The sequence below is a fragment of the Haemaphysalis longicornis genome, unplaced genomic scaffold (genome assembly GCF_048455015.1).
Source record: "Haemaphysalis longicornis isolate Haplotype H1 unplaced genomic scaffold, Haemaphysalis longicornis Haplotype H1 scaffold_2, whole genome shotgun sequence".
NCBI classification, from domain to species: domain Eukaryota; kingdom Metazoa; phylum Arthropoda; class Arachnida; order Ixodida; family Ixodidae; genus Haemaphysalis; species Haemaphysalis longicornis.
The window spans coordinates 278253416-278276527 of NW_027526295.1; the positions used below are offsets into that span (position 1 = coordinate 278253416).

General features: G+C 47.3%; 1 pseudogene; it reads left to right on the top strand.

The window, feature by feature from the left end:
- The first annotated feature begins 345 nt into the window (after nucleotides 1–345).
- LOC144167799 (uncharacterized) lies at nucleotides 346–2209 on the top strand (annotated as a pseudogene).
- The last annotated feature ends 20903 nt before the right edge of the window (nucleotides 2210–23112 follow it).

The window sequence follows — 23112 nt, forward strand, 5'->3', positions numbered from 1 at the left end:
TGGCTGTGCACTAACCCGTTCGTCTTCGCAATGCAGGCGCTCGCCCCTATCATCGTTCAGTTGCTGGTTCCTGCTCTGCTGGCTGCACCATCGGATGTCCCAGCGTACGGCGAGCGACTCAGCACTAGGAACGACACCGTCCTTCTCATGCGTGCTGAAAACGTTTCCGGATGTCCTGCTGCGCCGCCGGCAGATCACGGTATCACCGACGTCATCGTAATACCACCACCGTCATCGACAAGCTCAGCGAAAACAGCTATAAATGCTCAGCAACCAACGGTCAATCTTTGTAGGCTCTGTGGCTCTGTGGCCATCGCACGGTCCACTAACCCGTTTTTCTTCGCAATGCAGGTTGGTGTACCATATGACCTCTTTACTAAAAAAAATTTCACCATCTTCCTGTAGGGGAACCCTGAGTAGTATGCGAAGCAGCCATGGGGTCGACTCAAGTCGAGTGCGTTTAGGTTGTCCGCAGACATCATGCTCACCTAGTCTATGATCACGCATTTCACGTTGCGGAAGGCCACGCGGACGGTGGTGTTCAACTCGCTGGCGCTGAGGCCTCCGTCCTTGTTGGGGCCGGTGGTCTTCCGAGAGAGCTTGAAAGCCGCGTGCACCGTGGTTCCTCCCACTGCCACAGTCGCCTTTGCGGTGCTCCCGCAAATGACGAACGCGATGTAGAAGGTGTTGTTGCCGGTGTTGCTGTACCGGTTGTAGAGGTCCATGGCAAGCCGGAGGACGAACGTCTTGCTGCAACCGGCTGATCCGGTGAAGAAGACCCGTAACGGAGGTGCTGACGGCGTCGTCTGCCGGTGGGTGATCTCGCGCAGTAGCTCATGTTGTTCGGCGTTTGTCATCCTCATCAAGTTGTATTCGTCCTGGTCCATGATGTCCTGGCGCTTGCGCACGGCCGCGCACGAACTCGCATGTTTGATCACGCGCACCAAGTCTTGGCTCGGGATGAGGTTGGCGTCTTCTTGTTCCGGGTGGACGATCACGGCAGGAGGAGGTTCTGTTCCTTTTTCTTCTTGTTCTTCTTGTTGTGCCCTCTTCTCCGCGGCGCTGACACTGGCGGTGACGCTGGCGTTGCAGGTGGCGTTACCGGCGGCGTTGCCCGTGGCACTCATCAGGGCGTTGCGGGAGGAGGTTCCCTTACGGGAAGATGACGACGGTCGTTGAACGCGAAGCTATCTCGTGACGGATTCTTTGGTTGGCTAATCCCTAGGGGCATACTGCCACAATCATCATTAGCGGTGCCTGGCCAGGCATGGGCAGTGGGGGTGTGGACGCCGCACAACGGCGCCCACACAATGGCGGAGGGAACAGGCGCGACCATAAGCTGCTTCGCATCTAAAATAGCAATTATTTATTGGAACAGCTGCCGAGCCCACATTGCTGTTTTGCCCTTGCCATTGAATGTGTAAATGTCGTTCGTGCTCTCTTGCTCCTGTCGTGGGACGTGGAGTACAACCCCGGCCCTGACACTTTCCCTAATGACTCTCCACGTCAAGACCACCTCCCTGTTGATTGTAATCTTTCCGAATTGCAAAAGTTATCTGCAGGTCAGTCTACACTGCTCGCCAAAGTGCAAGGATCTAAATCTGAACTACTAACAACAAAAAAAGCCATGGCTGATCTAACTAAGCGTATTACTGATCTTGAAGTTCACTACCAATGCCTTGTAACTGTTAGGAAAGGTATTGAAACAATCAATGGTAACACCAACGAAATGGCCCGTCAAATCTTCGACGTGGAGGCGCAAGTGGACGACGCTGGAAATCGTTCCAGAAGGATCAACCTCATCTTTTACAGCCTCCCTGACACAAACCCGTCCGAAACATTCGCAAGATTTTGAAGAAATAATTATAAACCACTGCCGCGACCATCTAAACTTGACTCTTTACCCCGAACTAATCGAAGGAGCTCACCGCCTTGGTCGTCATCGGAGTGATCATCAGCGGCCGATAATAGCCAAGTTCCCCTTCTTAAAAACCAAAGAGGAAATTTTCTCAAACAGACGTAAACTGAAAGGCACTGACTACAGTATCGGGGAGGACTTTTCCAAATCCGTTCGCAAAGCCCGAAAAAACCTTGTCGCATTTGTCCTCACCAAATCAGAACCCTTCTCTCTGTGTTACAAGACCTTGTTTCCTGGAAAAAAACATACATTTTCAGCGAAACAACCCCATCTGTAACAGAAACTTCATAGCAATCGCGCCGCGGTCCCACAAAAACTAAACATGTCAATGTTACAACGCTCTAAGCTAGTCTTTTGTTCTCCGTAATCTTCACTAATATACGCAGCTTGCTCCCGAAACGCGAGGCACTACCAAATCTTCTATCGACATCAGACATTAACATATTAGTTCTAACAGAAACGTGGTTGACGGATGACGTCACAGATAATTAAGTACTAGCCGAATTGCCAGATTTTGTTGTTTTCCAAAAGGATATATAGAAATAAACACGTGGCGGACACGTACTCATTGCTGTCCATGAGCAGTTATCCTGTTCGATGATAAACGTTCACTTGAAGCTCGAAATTATCTGTTTAATCTGCCCCGCTGTGCCGGAAACAGTTCTGCTGGGTGTCTGCCATCGGCCACCTGACAATACCCCGGATTTTGCAAAACAGCTAAATGATATAATCAACCAGCTAGCTACTAAATATTCTACCGCGCATATCCTACTTTTTGGAGATTTCAATTTTCCCAATATCGATTAGAATGACGACACTCATTTAATAACAGGGCATTCCAGAACAAATAATTCACTACCGTTTGCCTAAATTTTAACTTGACACAGTTAGTAACAGAACCTACACGCATTTCTGGTGAAACTTCTTTCTGGAGGAAAGAAGTTTCACCAGAAGAGGAAAAAAAACAGTTAAACTCATTATCGTTGGTAGGGGATGCCGCGCCAAAATTTTGGGCAATTATATCAGAGGAATGTTTAGCTGTTTTGCCCCGTAATCAACAATGGTAGGCATGTCTTGGCCGGCCTATTTCGGGAATCGCTCAGCACGCTGTGAAAATATTTTCTTTGTTCAGAGCGAAGCACAGCGTTTGCTTTGTTACAGGATGTTTTAAATTGGGCTCTTAAATGGTCATTTTTGGGTTACCGTTTGCAACGGGGCCAGGCCCATTCTCTTTCTACTATTGCTGCGGTATACCGACAGAACAGCACGCGACGAAAGGGCACACGAAAGAAGAGCACCGACATAACAGCACAGCGTCAAAAGGGCACGCGACAAAACAGCACACGACAGAATAGCACAGCGTCAGCAGGACACAGCGTCAAAAGCACACCTGACAGAAAATCACAGTGACAGAAGTGACAGAATAGCACAGTACAAAAGCGCACGTGATAGAAGAGCATGGCGACAAACCAGCACACGACAAAACAGCACACCGCAAGGGCAGAGCCCTGATACAGTTGGGTCCATCCCCCCTGTTCTGTGGTTGGGAGCGGCGGCGTAGCTAGGCCGTCTGACATAGTGCACTGGCGAGCTCGGGCCAGGTAGCACGCATTTTCTCGGTCCTGGGCCGGACTCGGGGTTAAACCAAAATTTTTTCGGGCCATGCCAGCCCGAGCCGCCCGGGCCGTCCCTGAGGCTCTGCAATCCTGTGCTGCAAATTATAAATTGTTGACAACAAAGATTTTTGTTGATCTTTCAGCTTAAGTGAGAACAAAAAGAAGTGAAGTGTAAATTCATTACGGCGCTGTTAAAAGATATGATAAAAAGACGATTGCGCTTATAAAGCGCAAAGACGATTACAAAGACGATTGCGCTTACATCAATAAAAAAATATCTGGCACCCATCAGCAAAGTGGGACAGAGTGGGCCAGAAAACGACGACACTCCAGCGACACAGTACAGCATGATTGTCTTTTCCTTTTGCTTTTCAAACAAAAACAAACAGAACAAACGTGACCTGGACTTTGCACTGTGTGCAGAGTTTGAAGGACCAATTTTCGAAGCAGAGCCCATGATTTCTTCGGGGAATAATTTTTTTAAAACCATGATTAAAGGCAAGAAAAAACACAAGCGCAGATAAAATAATGCTGCCAACGTAACTAGAGGAAAATACTAAAATGAATTGGTGAAACCGGACGCATCGTGGGCTCAAATTTCAGAAAGTAATGGAACTGCAAAAGCTGCAGTATGTGCTGAAGAATTGCAACAGTACAAAAAAATTCCCCGCATTTCCCCGAGGGGAAGAATGTGAAAGTGCGAATGCACGAGTTGAATTTGCGCGGTTCGGTAATGTTCGCGAAAGAGAGATCACACACACACACACACACACACAACTACAAAGAAAGAAAGATGCATTTATTCACAGACACCTATTTGTGTTGTCGTTGTACTTGATTGCTAGAGCGGATCTCAGCTTTGAAATTTCGTGTCAGTACTCCTTTAAGCGGGTGCATTAGCCCTTCTCACGCCCGATTCCTGGCCAATCCCCCACGTGGGTATGTGCCATGTCAGCGGCCAGGCAGCGCGCGCCCATCTCCCCCCGTTGCCAAGGAAGACGAGGAGCGCGCGCACCCGCAGCTGTTGCTATGTGGACGGACGGCGGTCACCGGAATTCAGGGTCGCTTATAAAGTGCATTCGCACTTAAAACACCAGAGAGATATCTGCCATTTATTTGTGACTGTTGTTCTGTCAGTCATTATCAACAGGCAAACTACCTATCAAGTGGAAAATAGGAAAGGTCCTTCCAGTCTTCAAATCAGGTGACAAATCATGTCCGCTCAATTATCGCCCCATTTCCTTAACAAGCGTGCCTTGCAAGCTGATGGAACACGTAATTTACACCGAAATCATGCTCTGCTTGGACTCCAATAACTTCTTTCATCACGCACAGGACGGATTTAGAAAAAAAATTATTGTGTGAAACCCAACTTGCCCTATTTGTTCATGACCTGCATACTAACCTGGACAATAATGTACAGACGAAGCCATTTTTCTTGATTTCGCTAAAGCATTCGACAAAGTACCCCATAACCGCCTGATGTTAAAACTTTCAAAATTAAACTTAGACCCTAAAATTTTAACTTGGATCCGAGGATTTCTGACTAATCGTTCCCAATTTGTTAATGTTTATGGCCATAACTCTTAACTTTGGCAGGAACATCAGGCGTCCCGCAAGGATCTGTTCTCGGCCCATCATTATTCTTAATATACATCAACGACCTCCCTATGCGTGTATCCAGTAATATTCGAATGTTTGCGGACGATTGTGTAATATACAGTACCATTACTAACACATCTGCTCAAGTCGCCTCACGATAATATTAACCATGTGCTAGACTGGTGCAATCGTTGGCTCATGACACTAAACCCGAATAATTGTAAATCCCTCTCTTTTCACCGCTGCCGCAGCCCCCTCCTCTATTCTTATCAAATCGGTAACATTCTGGTCGAAAATTTCAAAAGTTATAAACACTTAGGGGTCACTTTAAGTAACGATTTAATATGGCGCGCCCATATTACTAACATCATATCATCAGCAAACAGATTGCTTGGTTTTTTAAGTGCAATGCACTTCTTAAGCGACCCTGAATCACGCGTCCACCGGCGATGTCCGCGCTCCTCACAGGTGTTATCGCGCGCGCCTCCTCGCCCCTAGCAACGGCGCGGAGCGGAGGGGAGCGTGTGCATAGCAACGGCGCGCGCGTGTAGTAACGGAGCTCGCCACGTGATGGCGCGCACATCGACGGCGCTCCGGCGGTGAGCGCGGGCCGGCGCGCGGGCAGCTCCTCCTCTCCCCTCTCTCCTCGCCGTAAACTGCGGGCGCTGCTCTCCTCCTCCTCTCTCCTCGCAGTGACTGCTAGCGTTGGCGCGCCTCGTATACTGTACATACTCTTTCTACTCCTCGACTCTTTAATCCACAAATTAACAACCGTGCATTCGGACTTACACACTCTCCCCCTCGGGGAAGTGCGGGGGAATTTTTTAAAACGACACCTACGTCACGCGCACCCGCATGTAAAACTGTTAGACTACAATCTTTAATTCGTACCCAACTTGAATACGCGTCGCCTGTATGAAGAACTCACCAAGCATGCTTAACCAACGCTCCGGAATCCGTCCAGAATCGAGCAGCTAGATTTATTCATTCTTCATATCCATGCAACGTCAGCGTGTCATCCCGTAAACAAAAATAGGCTCTTTTAAACCTTAATACTCGCCGGCAAATTCCCACTCTCATTTTGTTCCATAAGTTCTATTACAGTACACTCGGCCACCCACCCTACATCTTGCGTCCTGCCCGCGTATCTCGCCGCACTGCTCATTCTTTTCCTGTTGCCCGGCCACGTGCCCATACCACGACATTTGCCACCTCATTCTTTTTTCGCGCAGTCTTAGACAGGAATGGCCTTTCCGATGAGCTTGCTACTCTCACGTGCCACTCTACATTTACACAAAATGTCACGCGTTTCTTTTAGATGCGACGCATCTCTTTCACTCGCCTTGTCCCTCCGGCGTCGTCCGGCGTAGTCCACATCCCTCCCCCATTCTCCTCGCCGCGCCAGCTGCGCGCTGGCGCCGCTCTCACCGCAGCGCCATCTGCGGGTTAGCGCTCGCCGGCGCTCGCTCCGTCGCCGTGCCAGCTGTGCGTGGGTGCGGGTTAGCGCGCAGCTTGCGCTCGATTAGCACATGCACATGCGCTGCTATACGCTGCTCTCTCTCATTCCGCTGCATAAAAACGCGCCGATCTGCGCCGCTCCGCTCAGTAGTTCCGCCGCCGCTCCGCCGATGACATCCTCCGATGACCACCGATGATTTGAATGGAGACTAACAGGCCTGCTATCGCGATGGTCGACGCAACCGTAACAAGCACCGGCCACCCCGATAAAATTTACACCATCTTCCCGCGAGGGTAACCATGGGGTAGATGCGACGCATCCGGGGTGAACATGCTGCGTAAAATATGGACACACAACAATGGACACGCTAACATAACGGAAACGCAACGGAAACCCAAGATGCGTCGCATCTACCCCATGGTTCCCCTTGCGGGAAGATGGTGTAAATTTGTCACATTGAATACTCAAGCGTCCTTATTGATCCCATTCTGCGCATGTAATGCACATGTATTTGAGTTGTGTTTGTATTTGTATTTTCTCGCTTTCCTCTTTTTTCACAGTAAGTGGTTATCCCTGTTGTGTTTATACCCATCCTGCATACGTATTTCATTTATTGTGTCTAATTCCCACCCCTTATGTAATACCGCCTGGAGGGGGTCTTTAAGGTAACAAAGTGAAGTGAAGTGGATTATTCGGAGGTGACAGTGATGATGTGCTACTGCAGTCACCGACAGCGGTAAGAGCGGCCTAGAAGCGCACAGAAACGCGTCCCCGGATGTCTGATTGATTGTAGTGTTTAACGCACCGACGCAACGCAGGCGATGAGGCGCGCCGTAGTGGAGGGCTCCGGATTAATTTGACCACCTGGGGATCTTTAACGTGCGCCGAAATATCATACACACGGGCGTTTTTCCTTCTTGCCTCCATCAGAAAAGTGGCCGCCATGGCCGGGAATCGAACCCATGTCCTTGGGCTCAGCAACGCAATGGCTCAGCCGCTGAGCCACTGCAGCTGGTAATACTACAAGCTACCTACGAAGTAAGAGGTCAGTTGTTTTATCGGGTAACATGAGTTTGTGACCAGTCGAAATAGGTGAAGTAAGAAAACCACTGGCGGAACGCCCGAAGGCTGCCTTTTGTCGAAAGAAATCTGGTGGCTTGTGTCCTCGTAGCCAGGACGCAACTACGAACGGCAAACTTCAAATCAGCATCGACGCGCCCGTGTTTTCATTAAAAGTGTAGCTGTGCTAATTAAAAATGTCTTATCTTGCTTTCCCATTCTATTCTTTAATTGGGGAGCGTGCTGGAATGTTTACGTAACGGTGCTCGTCATTTAAATTGTTGGTGCTCCGTACCTCACTGGCGGGTACAGTGCGTTTCCGACACGCCGGATTGTTTAAATAACGTACAGATACGTCTCTCGTCTTCCCGCATTCTTCAAAAGATAAAAAAAACAGCTGAAGAGTACTCAAAATTTAAGAAAAAAGCGTTGTGCCAGCTGCACAAGAAGTCCCGAACACTGGCGGGAAAACACAACACAAACGTTTTTTGTGTCTACTACGAGAGTTGGAAAGGGCTACGCCAGGCAAACGCAGACTTGAGCGGGCGATCTATAACTGCAGGAACGTTTCTCTTATCAGCACTCTACCAGAGGCTGGCAGCGGTGTCCCAGAGCATAGGATTATCTGGTCTTTGCGAGAGGCGGGTACAAAGGCGGAATGAGCGGAGTGACAGTAGGCTTCTAGAAAAAAAATAAAAAAGTAGGTAGTGGGGATTGCTGGCTAGCGAAAAATATGTCTGGTTTTCTGCACTACAGCGCGGCGGTGGAAGGGAACAGATTCATAAACCCGTACTAAGCTGTAGGGGCATTCATCTACTCCCTACGCCACTTCCAACTCAAGCTAATATTAAGGGGAAGCTGCTTGTCTTTATTTTTACAACGTACGGGCTCAGAAGGGTAAATACATGTGAAGAGGACTTACAGCCCACAAGAAACAATGAATACGTAAACAGGGTTGTAGAAGAGAAAAAAGAGAGCCGGCTATCCTTGAATTCGGCGCAGCACCCAACTTTAGTGCTTCCAACACGGGCGAAATCTGCTTCGTTTTTTATTTTATTTATCGCCTGAAAAATAAAAATGTCCCCACCTACACTTCTCTCGTGCCGAAGCCACCAGCTTCCGGCGACTTCAGAGGAACCCTTACCCACATAACACGCTTCTACATGTCGTGTATCCCACTCTATACCCCGCAACGTGCAAATTCTGCCCGCTACCAGCACCCTGTACCACGTGGCACGGGAGTGTAGCAATTCCCAACCCTCACTCCTAATCCGAACCCTACCTATGAGCAGTGGGTGGGGCTGCTGACCAGCTCCGACCTCTCCCACCAGCAAAGGTTGGGGGAGAGAGCCCGGGTGGCCAGCATGGTCCAAGGGACCCAGGACTAAGCGAGTCTCCCACCGGGCTGGTGCCCTAATACCCGCACCTCGACCCAGACAAATAAAGTTTATGCATAATCGTCGCCAGAAAGTCAGAGAAATGCTATGGCAAAAATAATGGCTCCAATCCACGCCGTAAAGGTGGTTGGGGTGCAAAGCTGTAAATGACACCCACAACGATTACTGATGCGACGTCACTTGAATTCTCGCACGTTGCTCTACAAAGAGGGAAAGCAGGGACAAGCGATGTGTACTTAACCACACTTTCTATTACTGCACAACGACATGCACGACTGCTTTATGTTCTTCTCCTTCTTCTGGCTGCTATTCTGGCTTCTTTACTATCCGTGGACTTCCCAAGGTAGCCTGGAATTAACTGAAGAATGTGCAATACGGGTCTCCCTTCTTATATACGAAAACGTGGTGACGTCACTACGTGAGTTATTATATGCTGTTGGGTACTTTTGCACTCGGAGTAGCTTACGCAACCGTAATTTTTACCGGTATGGCCAGTCCCACTGGGTAGGTATGTGCCTGCTGTCAGTGAGTATGTGGATGCCTGCCTAATGATGATGGTTTTCTGCTGACATCGCCCCGAAAATTTGCTTGGGTGGTAGAAGTATGCTATACCGGTCTCCCTTTATATACATGAAAGCGTGGTGACGTCACTACGTGATTTCTATGCTATTATGTACTTTTGCACTCGGAGTAGCTTGTGCAACCCTACTCTTTACCAACATGGCCAGCCCCCCTGGGTAGGTATGTGGCCTGCCTTCTTAATGATGATAGTATTCTGCTGACATCATCACGAAAATTTGCTTGAATGGTACAGGTATGCTGCTCCGCAGAAAAAGACCTTCCGGGATACTAGATTGAAGTAATTTTCCTTTTAATAGTAAAATGTATGTACTATACTCCCTTGAATAGTGGTCTTATGTACTCACTTTGGACAACATAGTCGTTTCTAACGCTTTCAACTCTGAAAGCTTCCTGCCTTTAGTGTTGAAAATAACGAACAGCCGCGAGCTGTCGCTGATAAGGTGGAACTTTCAGTAACCCGATAGAATTCACTTCAGAATGAAACGTTTTGAAAGCACAAGGTTTAACCTTCAATAGGAAATCTGTAGAAAAGGTTTTATTGAAAAGCGGTAACTTCGGCCTGGACCGAGTCCGATCGACCTTGCGAGTATGGGCTCTGATAAGCAGCAGCAGCAGAGGAAGGTGAGCCACAGTCCATAATTAGCTATAAGGACATCACGAACCAGTACAGGACGGAGAGGCGACGTTACCCCGATCCTCACAAATCGCTTAGCAGAGAACAGCAAGCGATTTACAGGCAGATGCAAGCAGGATCCTTCCCGCATCCTTACCTTCAAAACATGATGTACCCCGAAAGGTACGAAAAGGAATGCAATTTCTGCAAGACTCAGTTGGGCACGCTCCAACACGTCATTGGAGTATGCGATTTCTACAAGCCAATCCCCACACCTCTTACCTTTACCACTACCCCACCCCATCCACTATCCACCCTTCACCGAGCGATGGGAGACCTTGTTAACCAGCCCCGCCCCGGAAGACCAGCTCGTCCTGATCTCCAGGGGCCAGGCGGCTAGAGAAGCATATGGGTCCCGTGAAGAGGGAACCCCTTCCATAGACGGCGTCCAAGAAGGCGTCGTATTAGCTCGGTTCAATCAAAGTTCTCTCTCTCTCTCTCTCTCTCTCTCTCTCTCTCTCTCTCTCTCTCTCTCTCTCTCTCTCTCTCTCTCTCTCTCTCTCTCTCTCTCTCTCTCTCTCTCAGCAGCACAACGCCTTAACCATTCAGCCAGGGCGGCGGGTACATCTAACGAAATTAAGTTGTTCGACTGCGTGAGAGAGTGTATGCACATCGGGTACTCCTAGACGTTAGTTTTCCGGCCTTGATTACGAGAACATTTTTCTTTTTTCAACGCTGAAGGGACGAGACCAGTACCGCCAAAACGAGGTCGGTCCCGGTCTATTGGCCTGGCGAGATTCGCAGCCGTCCTCATTGTAACCTCGTGCAGACCACCTTGTTTGCGAAACGTGAGTGGCACACTAACCTTAACAGCGCCCTCATGTTCAGCCGCCCTGCTCCTATAACTAACGTACCTGTAATGAACAATGGTTAGTTGGACCATACGCCATAGAATCGCTGATTGTCTAGCGTACACGGGAGACGAAAACCGGTCAGGTTAGAACTGAATGCGCCGGATTACGGGTTACGCGTAGAAAAATGTGTAGCGCACGGGTCTCTTCCTTGTTTGTCCCCAACTTCCACTTTACATCTGTCGACAACTCTAGAAGATAAGCCCTTCCCCCATGGTGCAGCAGCTGGGCTTCCGAAATTTCACCCTGCTTACGATTCTCTCTTCCTTGGACGTCCCGTTGCGGAGCCTCCTTCGGGAAGCGATTGTTGTCTATCGATCGTTTTTATCACCCCGTGCCTGCCCCGCAAACCTTAGGGCGTGCTTTCCGTGCGGCGCAAGCTAAGGAGTCTCTTTTGCCTACAGGCGACAGCGTCTCTCTGGCTTCGTCGCTGCCTTCCTGCGCAAATAAACAGAGTACGCACGCCCCATGCTTGCAGATTTTTCTCCCGCTCGCGTTCGGCCTTCCGTGTTGTCCCTTGATTTTCTCCAGCCTTGTTTTGTCACTTGTGCCTTCCATAGCAGATGTCAGCCTGCGCACTCTTCGATCAAACTTTCCCATGTCGTAAACGTTAAACTTCGCACCTAACTCACTCAGTGATGAAGTTAACCGGTCAGTTCCAAGCGCTTTGTTAGAGTCCTGGTAAAAGAGTCGAAAGTTGGGCGAGTTGGTATTGACGCATCTTAAAAATCTGCGCATCTTCTGCGCTTGTGGTGTCTTCAGTGTGTTCACGTCCTCGTTAATTTGCGCGCAGTTTGATTTTTAAGATAGAGTCCTGGTGATGCTTATACTTACAAATGGCGCAAGAAGAGTAAAAATAGCATTATTGTAATTAATGTGGCGACCAATACATTCTAAACGGGATTTTATTTATTTATTTATTTATTTATTTATTTATTTACAGTGGAATGTCGTTGATACGTTTCCGCATAATACGTTTTTCGGCCTAATAAGTTTTTTTATTTATTCCCTGTCGACGTGTCGACGTTCCTTAGAAACAATGCCTTTCCGTGTGTTTAATACGATCACATTTTTAGATGCAGAGCATCTGATTCACTCGACTTGTCCCTCCGGCGTCGTCGTCGTTGTCGTCGGCGTTGTCCACCCCTCCCCCATTCTCCTCGCCGCGCCAGCTGCGCTCTCCGCCGCTCACCCCCTCTCCTCTCCGATAGCGAACACTCTCTCGCGAGGGGCATTGGATTGGATTCGATTGGATTGGCTTGGCTTGGCTTGGCTTGGCTTGGCTTGGCTTGGCTTGGCTTGGATTGGATTTGGATTGGATTGGATTAAAGTGGATTGTGTTGGATTGTGTTGCGTCATAGCCGCGGCAGGTTGCGTCATAGTCGCGGCATACGCGCTGGGGCCGGCGCATGTGCAGTACTCTCCCTTCCGCGGTTTCCTCTCCTTCGGGCGCGCTGCGCATATAACCGGTGTGCCGTTCTTCGGCGAAGCAACATCCACGCTTGTCTCAAACACCTAGAGTCCACGCCGCTTTACAAGTACGCCAACGTCGTCATCGACTGCGACCGGCTTACGCAGTCCCCTCAACGTTATGCGCGCTATAAAATGCGGTCCCTTCGCCGCTCCGCCTATGCGTCGCATCTACACGGGGGTTCCCGCGAGGGGAGGTAGGAGTTTTTTCCGAAAATTGGATAATACGATCGCGAAAGGGGATCTTGACAGGCATTTCTAGATATCTTACGTTTATTCTTCGATATACCAGCTCAAACCGCATTCCAACGAGCCACGATCTCCAGGCTGCAGAGCCGCCGAGGCCGCGGCAGCGCTGGCTTCGCTACGAAAACATCACTGCTAGGCGTGGCCGCTCCATCCAATGATGATGATACGTTGGGCGGAGCACCGCGCCATCTAGGAAAACATATCATAATCAAGGAAGGAGCGCAACGGGAACAATGCTCTCGGCAGGCAGCGACTTTCCTTCCAGACTTCTCGCCATGCACCGAACTACCCACAATATTCTTTGTTCCTTTTTCACCTTATTGCTGTGTTCGATGATGCTTCTCTGGTTCTGAGGCTATTTTTCTGTTATTCTCTGACTGTCTTGTTGCTGTGGCGGTGGTGCTTCTAGCCTTGTGACAACGCCCAGGAAATGCAAAGCGCTCCATTTAAAAGAAATTGTAAGGAAGAGAACCCGAAGAGAACCCGAAGGGGAAGCGCGAGTACTTGGCACGGAATCAGTATTTGCCAGTAACTTTGAAAGGAGCTGTAGGTTTTCGGCCCCAGTGTAGATCAAACGCGAGCTGTGAAGTACCAGCAGGTGGAAGACTTTCTGCTTGCATGGCTCAGGAAGTTAGAGCGACAGCAGTGAACGTCGACGGGTCAGTCCCATCGTGCTGTTCTTGGACATTGAAGACTTTCAAGCGTCCAGTGGCTGGATTCACCGATTCAAGGAACGACACGGATTGTCGTACTGTCAGTGTCCGGCGAAGCAAGAAATACCGCCAGATTCCTTTTTTTTTACGTTTCGGAAGAATTTACTCCTGGACATTGAAAAAAAGAAAATGCACCATAAATTCACCAGGTCCTTGAATGTTGGTCAATTAAAGGGAATTGCGGACGGACAATGCCTATTTTCTTTTGTATTTTAACCTCTTTAAATAATGCGATTGGCGCATAATACGTTTTATTTTCTGATTCCCGTGGAAATCGTAACAACGAGATTTTACTGTGTTAACTTATTTATTCATTAAATTTTATTTATTTATTTATTTATTTATTTATTTATTTATTTATTTATTTATTTATTTATTTATTTCTATTTTATTTGTTTATTTATTGGTTTACATTGTATTTATTTATTTATTTATTTATTTATTTATTTATTTATTTATTTATTTATTTATTTTCGAATACTCCGAATGTCACTGACAACATTACAGATGGGTTTGGGTAAGGGATTTATAATGCTAAAATCACACAGCATTAGATGCGAACACGCAGCATTTCCAAAAAAGAAATCGAGAAAATATACATGGTTTTACACGCGATCAAGGCTTCTGGCGGACCCAACCTATGAATAATAAAAATGTGTAAGAAAGGCAGGTGTGAATAACATGTTATCGTGAATTATTGGTAATTATGATTATTCATAAAAATATAAAAATTATACAAGCCCACACAGCCCCCCTTAGGGACGCGAGGTTTTTATTAAAAGCGAGCCCAGAAGGCACCAAAAATTTCTAACAGATTTCTGAATTTTCCTGCTTGATTGGTTGCTTTGCTTGATTATGAGGTTCAACGCGCCAACGCTACATAGGCGATAAGGCGCGCCGTAGTGGAGGGCTGCGGATTAATTTTGACCACCTGTGGGCCTTTAATGTGCACCCGCAATCACGAACACACGAGCGATTTCGCTTTTCGCCTGCATCAAAAAAGCGGCCGTCGTTGTCGGCAATCGAACCCTCGTCCTTGGGCTCATCAGCACATCGCCTTAGCCCCATAATCACCGCGGCGGGTAGTTGTAATTCTTCACAAGCATTGTGCTTCGAATATGTGGATTAATATTTCAATGTCAAGCTGTACTGTGAATCAAGAGACGCGCGCATGCATTTAACAGATATACATGACTCAAGTATAGAGCGAAAGACGGGGCACAAGAAGCAGAAGGACAGATGACGGACGCTGCCCCTCAACAAAAAATAATACACAAAGTTGGTCTATTTATGCAGGTACCTTTCAGCAAAATGTGCATAAAACAGAGAAGAAACTGGATTGCCAATCTAGTTAAACAATAATCGATATAAGAAACGAACAAATATGGGGTTTATCAGTTTGCTATAGTCGCTGTAAAAACTAAACGTTGGGACACCAACTTCTCAAGGGGGCTACGTGATACAGGCCTCGCTCATCCTGGCACTGTACAATGCCTACTCGATTTCTCTATATTTCTGGGATCGACGGTGGGGAAAACCTTTGTGTTCTGAAACACAGGCTAGCATACTTGATGATTATTGTAGGGTGTAACGCGCCGACGCAACACAGACGATGAGGCGTGCCGTAGTGGAGGGCTCCGGATTAATTTTGACCACCTGGGGATCAGGCTAGCATACTTATTCTTTGCAGTGCTAATCTAGTTGACTTGTCAATCAGAGACACGCGTTCTATGAGCCTCGTATTCCCACGACCCGTCCGCAACTGCGGAAAATGCGCGAGGTGTGTTTTATATTTCAGCCCATGCACGTCGGAAGATTTATGGCTGCAGCTTTCTTTTCAAGAACAGCCGATGAGTGAGACCACTTTCAAAAACGGCCCTGACCCTCCACCGTGAAACTACGTTTTCTAATTCATGTGATATCCGGTTAATGTGAGGCACCACACCTTTCTTCGTCATTACCTCTGCTTTTCCGTAAAAGTCATTTTACCAACTTAACAAGTTTCTTGCGAGATACCCGAAGCACGCGATTGAGGCACCCTGCCGACACCAGCTTGGTTACCTGCTCTTTAAATTCTTGAGCCATGTGATCGAATGATTTACGCATTTCGAAACGCATAGTGAGTACGGGACAGATATTTCAATCATAATAAAATTATTCTTCCTCTTCGCCTGATTGGCTGAGCACGCAGAAGACATACGCACGTAAGTGTGCTGTGCCAGATGCTTAGACGATGCTGCTCGCGACCCCGTTTATCGTTGTACTCCATCTTTCATTGGACCGTTTATCCCCGCGATTCCGCAGATACTTTTGCTACTTTCTGTGCGCAACTCCGCAACTCTGTTTAGGCAACACAACCGTTCGTCTTCAAGAATTCAGTATTATCTTGCGCTGGATACTTGGTCGGGGGACAGGAAGACTGGAAAAAGACAAACCATATGATGGTGCGCACCATCGTATGGTTTGTTTATTTTACTCTCGCTGTCCCCCGACAAAGCATTGATTGATAATGATGCTTAATGCGCCGACGCTACACAGGCGATGAGGCGCGCGCCGTAGTGAAGGGCTCCGGATTAATTTTGATCACCTAAAGATCTGTAACGTGCGCCTGAATCTCGAACACATGGGCGTTTTCGCTTTTCACCTCCTTCAGAAAAGCTGCCACCGCGGCGGCCCCGACAAAGTATGCAGCGCAAGCTAATAATGAATTCTAGACTATACCAGCAAGCCTCTACACAAGCCTTTGTTAACGCCTTCATGACATGTTCGCATTAGCGCCCTGTGTCCTTTCAGAGAGCCGAAAGGGAGAGATGGAACGGGAGAGGTGCCGGCGCATTTTCGTAACAAAGATCCAAGTCCGCTTTGCCACTCATTACAAATAGTATCGTGACTTGATTCCAGATAATCACTACTCGATTGCCTTTTGCGGCCGACCTCAAGAGTGTACTTCCTCCCGCAGGTTTCACTTTACAAAGCGATTTCGAATTCTCGGTCGTTCTTTGTCCGAATACATTATCAAGCGTGTTAACACTCAGCGTAGCTTGTTTTGTTTTTTACCAGTAAATTTTCCTTGAGAGCAAACACGTTCTGCGGTTCACCACTTCTCAGATGGTCTGCACAGGCCGGCCCACTTGTTCATAAATTACAGGGGCAAATTCTGGCATTTGTTCAGCAGGTTGCAATAGGTTACGGTGCTGTTAATCGCCCTTGTGACGCTGTGCAGACAGAAAGCACTAAAAAACGACTAGGCTGGTGTCCATACTATTTTCAAGGTGGGCGGAAGGGGACGCAAGGGCTGTTTACAAAACCCAACGCACTGTTATGGCATCATGTTTGACTGAGTGTTTTTTGCCCATGGACCAACAACCGCTTGGAGTGTTCAATATCCATCTCCGGTAAAAAAGCTCTCAGCACCATTTTCTCGTCGGTTGTCGTAAACACAGCTATCACGCACACTGACGGTTGGATTCTGAGGAGCAGATGCCTTCCCAAATAGCTTGCCAAACACCAGTTTTTGTTTGTGTACGCAAATAGAAAAGCCTGTTGGTCTAACAGCAACAACAACAGCACGATATCAACAAATCTACCCACATCGACATCAACGGCAACAACAACACCAGCAAAGCAAGAACAACCACATCAACACATGCAACAACTATACGGCAACAGAAATAGCCACAACAAATAAAACGGGCTTCGATCATCACGGAGAACAGACCGAAATCAACAGAACAACGCTGGCCCTAAAACTGCTAACACCCTAAGTCAGTAGGCAAACAGGTAGTCCTGTGACCCAATAAGCTTTTCCGCCAAGACAGCGGTCGACTGGTCCTTGCGAAAAGGTTTACTGAGTTAATGCACGTTGTTAAAATTTATAAAGAAAGCAGTGAAACGCCAATACAAGAACTTCAATGAGAGCCGTTTTTTGCGTTTTGCCCCCTGTTTGTTGTCTTAGCTAACTCGAGTACTGTTGACGGTATTCCTTTCCGCTTGTCACTGAAAATGTTAAAATTCAGCATGTTGTCATTGAACACAATTAAAAAGAATTAAGTAGAAAGAAGCAATCGTTTAGAAAAGCAAAAACAAGAAATAACCCATGCGCGTGGCAAGCATACCAAAGCGCGGTAAAAAAGCTAACAAAACCAAGTCGTATTGTCAAGGGAAACTTTCTTTGAGATAACGCTGCCCAATATGCTACGAAATAATCTAAAACAATTCTGGAAAGTCATTACCCAACTTCTCCCGTTCCAATAAGGATGTACAATGACAAAAACGAGGACGTTAGTGATAGTGATTCGGTTCTCGCACTCAACATGACCTTCTCTTCAATTTTCACGATAGAAACCAAGATGAATACCGCCGTTTCCTCGGAACTAGTTACTACTGAACACACCCGGTTACTGAACACACTAGTTATGATCACACCCGGTGCAACAATGAAACTAATAAACAAAATGAAGCTATCTTCGGCTATCGGACTGGAAGAAATTAACTCCAAAATCCTAAAAAATGCCAACGAACCTGTCAGTGTCATGCTTGCTTTGCTATTCTCTCAGTCATTATCGTCAAGCTGCATCCCGATTAAATGGAAGCGAGGTAAGACCGTCCCAACCCTTAAATGACGTATAGGACATCCCCGTTAAACTACCACTCAATTTCTATCACATCCGTACCATCAGAAAGTTTGGAAAATGTACTTTTTTCGCATATCACTAAACACCTCGACCGCCATAGTTTTCTCTCCAACTCACAGCACGGTTTCCGCACAGGCTGTCTTGCGAAACGCAGCTGGCATCATTCACACACGATGTGCTCGTAAACCTCGACAGCAACATATAAAAAGATGTAACTTTTCTCGATTTTGAAAAGGCATTCAACAAGGTACAGGTGCCATCAAAAGTAATTGGAGCACGGGAGCTGTGGCCGAACCGCATAGGAGCGCCGTGTAGCTGCACCGGCGGTAAACGAAAGGAGCAGAACCCGCATGCGCGCCTGCCGACGGTGATAGCCCCTCCATAGTTCTCAACCCACGGGCCCTATTCTCGACTGCACAAATTGCCGGCGATTCGCCATGGTTGCCAACAATTTGCCGGAAGTCTTTTCTGATTGGTTTTCAATTTTGGTCACGTGCTTTCGGTCGGTTGACAAAGCGGTTGTGTGTGCTGTCGTCATTTTGACGTTTTATGGCGTTTACGGGCACCAGTTCTAAAGTTTGCCTAATTTTTCTTTACTGAAAGCGCATAATTCTTGGCCGGCAATGAAAAACCAGACAAAAAGCACTAGACATGACAACGTTGGCCTGTCTTTGCTATTCAACAACAATAAGGTTTGTAATACACGCCCTCTCTGTGATTGGCTGAGAAGGCATGACGTAATTTAAACGGTTGGCGGGAACGATTACGTCATGCATTGGCAACTTCAGCCTGCGTAAAAGTGACGTAATGTTGCGTAACAGCTTAAAAATAGCGGCTGCTTTGGCAGCTAAATACAAGCAAAATAGGGAAAAAAATTGCCCCGGCTTTCTGCAAGGCGAATGTCCGCCAATTTACAGCAGGCGCAGTTTCGCATGCGCGCTGTTTAACGCATGTTTCCTACTGAAACAAATTATAGTTTTAACTGCTTCCAAGTCAGCGATCACGGAGCATACAAATAACGTGCAGTATTTTGCTTTTATGTTTGGCAATAAAATAAAAATTATTTGTTTGGCGTAACCGCAACATAAGAGGGCAGTACAAGCCTCTCCATGACAAAGAGAACCCAATGCATGGCATTTGTCCATACTCGTCCTAGTACTCGTCGAACTCAAGAGAAAAATAACAAAGAAAACTGACTATTTGGTTCATTACAGCGCTGATTGAAGTCGAGCTTGACGAATGAGTGAATCGGCGACATCGGTGCGCTCCGCGGTTATCAGGCGTAGCGCTTCGCTGTTCTTATGTGTCATAGAAGCGATGGTCGCGGCCGTCTTTTTCCGTGATCACGCCGTAAACTTGTAACATAGCAGCAAACGATGGCGTGGCGGCGGTGGTGGCAGGGAAGGTGATAACGCAACAAAGCTTGCATTGAAGCAGAGAGCCCAGATATGTTACTAAAAGCGATTGAAGGAAATAAATAGATACTGCAAAAAAATGTGTGATGTTCTTTAGCTCGACATCCGCCTTTCGCTCGCTTTTGGATCAATGTTACTCGATCGCCCTGTGGTGTCGACACCAAATCTGACCTCCGGAAATGTGTTTTTCTTGTCAGCCTCAGCTACCGTCTTAATTTTTAGAGTACATGCCAAGTGTTTTTATATCTTTCTTGCACAATATTTGATACCTTGGTAGCGATCTTTATGAGTGACTCGTCAAATTACACTGCAGTCGTCATAGCTATGGGTGAAGCACGTCACTGATTGCTTACGTCGTGCTTACCATGGGCGAATTGCCGGCAATTTGCTCAGTTGAGAATAGGGCCCCACCTCTTCTGACGAGGCTTCGGGCGTTATTGGCAGCATGCTCGTCTCAGCGATGGCGCTAATAGCAGAGGCGGTATCTGGCAACGTTGCTCAAACACTTTCAGCGCATGCCAGCTGAGCTGCTGGGAAGCTTCGCAATCGCAGGGATTTCAAGTGGCAATCTTTCATTTCTAATATTGTTGGTGAGTCTGCTATCAGTGCCATCGCCGAGACCAGTATGCTACGAACAAAGCTCGAAGCCGCGTTAAAAAAAGTGGGTTGGGAAGTATAGATCGGCTATCGGCTCGGCAGGCACGCATGCGTGTTCCGCTCCTTTAGTTTACCGCCGGTGCAGCTACACGGCGCTCGTATGCGGTTAGGCCGCAGCTCCCGTGCTCCAGTTTACTTCTGACGGCACCTGTACCTCATCGTCGCTTAATGCATAAACTATCGCTGCTCAATCTCGACCCGTTTGCACTTAACTGGATCGAAAACTTCATCCTTAAACGAAAACAATTTGTCGTAATAAATAGCGCCCAACTCGTTTTACCGAGCGTGCCACAGAGTACAGTGCTCGGGCCGTTGGTGTTCCTGATTTACATAAACGGCTGGCCATCTGGCACCATTAATAACAGACGCCTATTTGCCGATTGTGTGCTGCATGCCAAAATTACGTCTAAGCAAGACCAATTGAACTTACAATCTGACCTAATCCGCATTGAAAACTGGTGTGACAATTGGAAAATGTCGTTAAATATATCGAAATCAAATTAATGTCACTTACCCTACGCGCATGCCCTTTTGTTTACAATTGCACACTCTATGACTAATATTGACAAACCACTAAACTGTACAAATACTTAGGCGTTCACATCACCAACGATTTATCTTCGGCCGCACACGTTCACAAAGTAATTGCTAGCACAAGTATACATCGCTCGGGTATCTGCAGCGTACGATGAAACTCGCCCCTTCAACTACAACTGCTAGCCTACAAAACATTGACCCACCAAAACCTGGAATACGCCACCGCCATATTGGACCCACATCAACATTCTGTTATCTATATTATACAGGCTATCCAAAACCGTGCAGTTAAATTCACTTTCTCCGATTATTCATCATTTCCCAGCGTCACAAACCTCACATCGCGCGCAGCCCTCCCTCTCCTCAACCACCATCAGAGGCTCGCGAGGATAGCATTATTTCACAGATTTCACTACTTATTATCACCCAACTCTCACGTCACGCCAAAGTCACATGCATCAAGTCGTAGCAAAAACGAATTGCAAGTTTCAGGCCTTCGATCATGTACCAACACATTTGCGCAACCATATTTTATTCGCACCGCCAAGGAATGGAACAATCTTCCCACTCACGTGGTATTCTCTAAAGATCTTGCCTTGTTTAAATCTTTGCTCACGGCGTCCGGAATCGCATGATGTTTTTGTGCCTCGTTTGTTTCTTCTGCTTACTTTTTTCTCTTCTTTTGTTTATTTTATTATATTTACTTGTTTTGTTGTTATTTCTGTCTTCATCGTTCTCAGTGCAGCTGAATTACTGGAGTATTGCGTACTCATACCATGTTGGCACCCGTTCTTTTTGTGCCGTGCATATACTGTGCCTTTGCAATTTGTCGACCTATGAATACCGATTGTACTTCATTTGTGCAACTGTACTAAGGTGAGTTTCGCAACAAGCTGTTACAATCATTCTTACATCTCTATGTAAAACGTGCTCTGCTATGTTATTTTTTTTGTCAATATTTTTTGAAGCTGTCGGAATTTTTTGTAGGATGCTCGAACTCCCCCCCCCCCCCCCCCCCTTCGTTTCTTGTACTAGTATACCACTTTGATTGATTGTGGGGTTTGACGCGCCGACGCAACGCAGGCGATGAGGCGCGCCGTAGTGGAGGGCTCCGGATTAATTTTGACCACCTGGGGATCTTTATCGTGTGCCGAAATCTCGTACACACGGGCGTTTTTGCTTTTCGCCTCCATCAGAAAAGCGGCCGCCGCGGCCGGGAATCGAACCCGCGACCTCGTGCTCAGCAGCGCAACGCCTTAGTATACCACTTACTGTACCACCCATCATGTAATGCCTCCGCCACAGAAGAGGCCCTTCAGGTACGAAAATGAATAAATAAACAAAGTTGTAGGATAATGTGTTGTCAGTGGTGATTTGCTCCGACCCACTAAGGCCGTCGTGGAAATTGCCGTCGCCGTAGGGGAAACTCACCAGGGAAAGCTTAAATAGGTTATTAGGTGACGATTACCTCGCCCCAGCGAATTACGGCGAATTGTTCCACCACCAAAACACAAAGTAAATTACACGACACACTTGCTTCGCTGTCTTTCTCGTATGACCTGGGCCGTTCAGATAACAACGTCGTTCCTACGTAAATTAGATTGCAGAGACGGCTCACATGCCGCAAATCCCACCGCTCAAGAGTGCGCAAGGAACGAAAAAAAAATGACAAAATATTCTCCGCTTGTTTTGGCTCAGCCTAGCGAGAAACTACTGATGTTAGATCTCACAGCCAGCCTCTTTGTTTATTTTCGCTGGAAAAACAGGGCCGACATACTACGATACCTTAAACGATATAGAAAGAAGCAAACGTGCAAACGTTTCGGGCGCAAATTCACGATGCTGAAGTAATGTTCATTCCACTTCCGCCTCAAGTTCAAAAGAGCCGGTACTATGATCAAGGAGCTTCAATTATGTCACCTACAAGAAATTAAAAAAGGTCGTGAGTGTTCATTTGCAAAGACGTACCACAACCGCCTATGTCATGAAAGGACAGTGCAATATCAGCGGTCTCGAAGGTGTTTACACAGACTCGTATTTGCGAGGAGGCCGCACAAATCTCCCTCAGGCATATTCGCGTTGTTTTCATTGGTGGCACCAAGATAATACGCACCCTCGCATCTCCCAACGAAACTGGCCCTGATAGCCTGATCTTAATTTCTGCATTCATTTTAATTACTCGCGTCTTTGACGATTGCAATATGTGTACAGCAGGGAGGGGCAGGGGCGGGACTGCTTTTCGCACAAACGTTCGTGATACTCACAAGCACTATTCGTTTA